Source organism: Hibiscus syriacus, unplaced genomic scaffold (genome assembly GCF_006381635.1).
Source record: "Hibiscus syriacus cultivar Baekdansim isolate YM2019G1 unplaced genomic scaffold, ASM638163v2 tig00117016_pilon, whole genome shotgun sequence".
NCBI classification, from domain to species: domain Eukaryota; kingdom Viridiplantae; phylum Streptophyta; class Magnoliopsida; order Malvales; family Malvaceae; genus Hibiscus; species Hibiscus syriacus.
The window spans coordinates 5737642-5740767 of record NW_024063525.1 but is presented as its reverse complement, the minus strand read 5'-3'; the positions used below and the strand labels follow the sequence as shown (position 1 = coordinate 5740767).

The 3126-nt window shown below is 33.8% G+C and overlaps 2 long non-coding RNA genes across 2 annotated transcripts; both read left to right on the top strand.

Annotated features, from left to right (window-relative positions):
- The first annotated feature begins 324 nt into the window (after positions 1-324).
- Positions 325-1083, top strand: LOC120195562. Its single transcript, XR_005523074.1, has 3 exons — positions 325-373; positions 868-875; positions 991-1083. It is a non-coding gene; the product is annotated as an uncharacterized LOC120195562 (long non-coding RNA).
- A 230-nt stretch (positions 1084-1313) lies between these two features.
- LOC120195559 lies at positions 1314-1925 on the top strand. Its single transcript, XR_005523072.1, has 3 exons — positions 1314-1350; positions 1467-1595; positions 1798-1925. It is a non-coding gene; the product is annotated as an uncharacterized LOC120195559 (long non-coding RNA).
- Positions 1926-3126: the final 1201 nt, after the last annotated feature.

Here is a 3126-nt window from a genome sequence, read left to right as displayed (position 1 = left end):
TCTGGTTCCATCAGATACCCGAATATCTGGCTTCATGCTAAAGGTGCCATCTCCTGAGCTCGAGAGATCACTTAAAATAAAGGAGAGACTAGAGACTTCATTGACTCTGAACAAACTTCTTCTGATGTTAGTGCTTGCTGGCATTTCTATGGTAATAGATGATGGGGTTGTTACCCCAGCAATGTCAGGTTTTTATGTGTTATTGTTCTTTCATCTCTTTTGTTTACGAAATCATGCAATGGTAGAATACAACATAACTGTTTTATTAAATATATTTTCATTTTTAATTTTTAGATGATAACTTTTTCATTTTTATTTGTAGTTATGTCTTCTGTTGGTGGTATGAAGGTTAGAGTTGGTGCAATTGAACAAAGTAAGCTGTTATTCCATGTTGTTGTAAACTCTATAAAACATTATTGCTTTGCTGACTCACATTTAACTGTTTGTTAGTAAATACTATTTGAGAGGACATTTCTATTTCTAATTGACCTTTTCGGCTAGGAATCTTTTGCATAATTTAACTTGTATGTTATTGAAAATTATTTGTTATTTTGAATATATCATGTGATGGTTATTAACCTATAGATCTCATAGTTTGATCATGAGTCTACAATTCTTCATTGTGTTTCTGCAGCTGCCTTTTTTGCGATCATGTGCTGTTTGTAATGATAGTTTAACTTTAGTCGGACTAGAGTTTCCAGTCTAGCTAAATGTTAAATCTGTATGTATTATAAAAAATATGGCCTTTTTTCTTTTGCCTTCCCTCCTTTACATCCTATGGTTTATGTTCCTTTATGATTTTCTATATTATTACATGTAAATAGTCATTAACTATCGTGTTTCCTTATTTCTTTTCTTTATTTGCAGATGAAGTGGTGATGATATCGGTTGCCTTTCTTGAAATTTTGTTCAGTGTACAGAAGTTTGGAACAATTCAGGTAGGACTTGTTGTAGGCCCTGCTTTGTTCATATGGTTTTGTTCTTTAGCAGGCATTGGAATTTACAATCTTGTTAAGCATGATGCAAGTGTCTTGAGGGCATTTAATCCTGTTCACGTCTATTTATACTTCAAGAGAAACCTAGCTATGCGCTTGGAGGTTGTCTTGTATGTGCAAAAGGTAAACACATTGATAAAAGATATCATGTGCTTTAAAACTTTCACTCCAGTTGCAAGTGTGGAGAGAGCTAGTAAAAGAATATCTTGATGTTGTAATCTAATTTTTACACTAATTTCCGGTTAAACTTTGTCAAGTAACCATCTTCTAGTAAAAGATCACTGAACTATTGACTTGATTCTAATTTTTACACTAATTTTTCTCTAGGGACTCGCAACTTGTAAAATCTAATCAGGTAACCACCTTCTTTTCTTTTATTATTTCTTGTGAATTTAGTGTTTCACCCCTTTGGACTTAAGTTTAGATATGGATTGAATAATTTCCAGACTTGCATGCATATTGCTTGTTCAGGATGCAATGAGAAACATATTAATCGTATTTGCCAAGTTAAATCCGGGCATAAGATATGTTCAAGGAATGAATGAAATCTTGGCACCTCTATTTTATGTATTCAAGAATGACCCTGATGCAGAAATGGCGGTAAGATCTCATTATTGTCCCCACCTAGTTCTTTTTTATTAAATCTCTAACATGCGATTATTTTGATTTTCATGTATTGAATAAGAAAGAAGGTTTCCATGATTTTCTTGTTTCTGTTTGCAACTCCATTGCATCAAATCCATCCCTTTTCTTGCCCCAAGATGCCCAAAAAGTTTAAACAAAAACAATAACTTTCAAATAGATTACAGCTTTTGAAAAACAATATGGTAATGTTCATTTATCATTATTGTTATCAACTTGGCGGACATATATATATATTATATGCACCAAATATGGAGTATCTATGCCAACATATAGCCATAAACCAATTATAATTTCAGTAAAAATAACATGAAGCCGACACATTCTTTTGTTTTGTTAAGTTATTGAGTGGATTCCGTGATCATTTTTGCCAGTAACTTGACAACAACAATGTGGGAATTCGTTCCACAATTTCTAGGTTGTCACAACTTCTGAAGGAACATGATGAAGAGCTTTGGCGTCATCTAGAGATCACAAATAAAGTAAGATATTGTTGCAAAATTTAAACATCTTTTATATCTTGACTCATGCTTGCCTCTTACCTGCAAATTTTGAACACTTTCACCTTTGTCGTTTTCCGCAGCTTGTCAAGGTAATTAGTTGGGCTTGAATGCTAACTGTTGTGTTTAAATATCACACAGGTCAACCTCTAGTTTTACGCATTCAGGTGGATTACTTTGCTCTTGACACAGGAATTTAACTTTGCGGACAGTCTCCACATATGGGGCACGCTTCTTAGTGACCCTGAAGGCCCTCTGGTATGATTGCAATTTTTATCTCACTATATTATCTAGAACTTTTCTCTAATATTAGGGGAGGTGATTAGGGATGAAAACAACGTGGATCGGGTCAAAATTTTTATCGTCCTGGCCCAGACCCAAAAGTTAGGAGTTTTCTCCCAACCCCGATATCAGTAGATTTTAATCTAACCTATCACTCAACAACCCTAAAATTTTAAATAAAAAGCCCAAACCTCTATGTCCCAACCCCAAAAAAATTAATACAAACTTTAAATATGTTGTATAAAATTAATTATAAAAGAAAAAATATGTATTCTTTTTCTTTTTTCAATCAAATAGTGGCGTTGAGCGATTCAAATGACAATTTGCGCATTTGGAGGAGCATTATGGTAAAGGTGAAAGAAGTACTCCACTTCTAAGACATCATGCTTCTTTGCCTAGGTATGTTTCATAAAATTTTAGGAATCATGTTAGTTCCATAATTTCTCCCCCAAACTTAGTCTGTCTAGTTCATGTGTCATATTTCAATTTTCTTGAATATCGTCTTTACAGAGAGAGAGTTCCTGCTCTCAAGGATGAGAATGATCAAGTTGATGGTGAGAATAACACTGCTTTAATAACATAATATGGTTCAGAAAGCACTAGTGCTTCAATGACACAATATGGTTCTGAAATACAAGTTGCAAAATAACTGGAAGCTTGGATATGGTATCTGGCTACTATTTGATCATTACCGCACTCCATTGGAT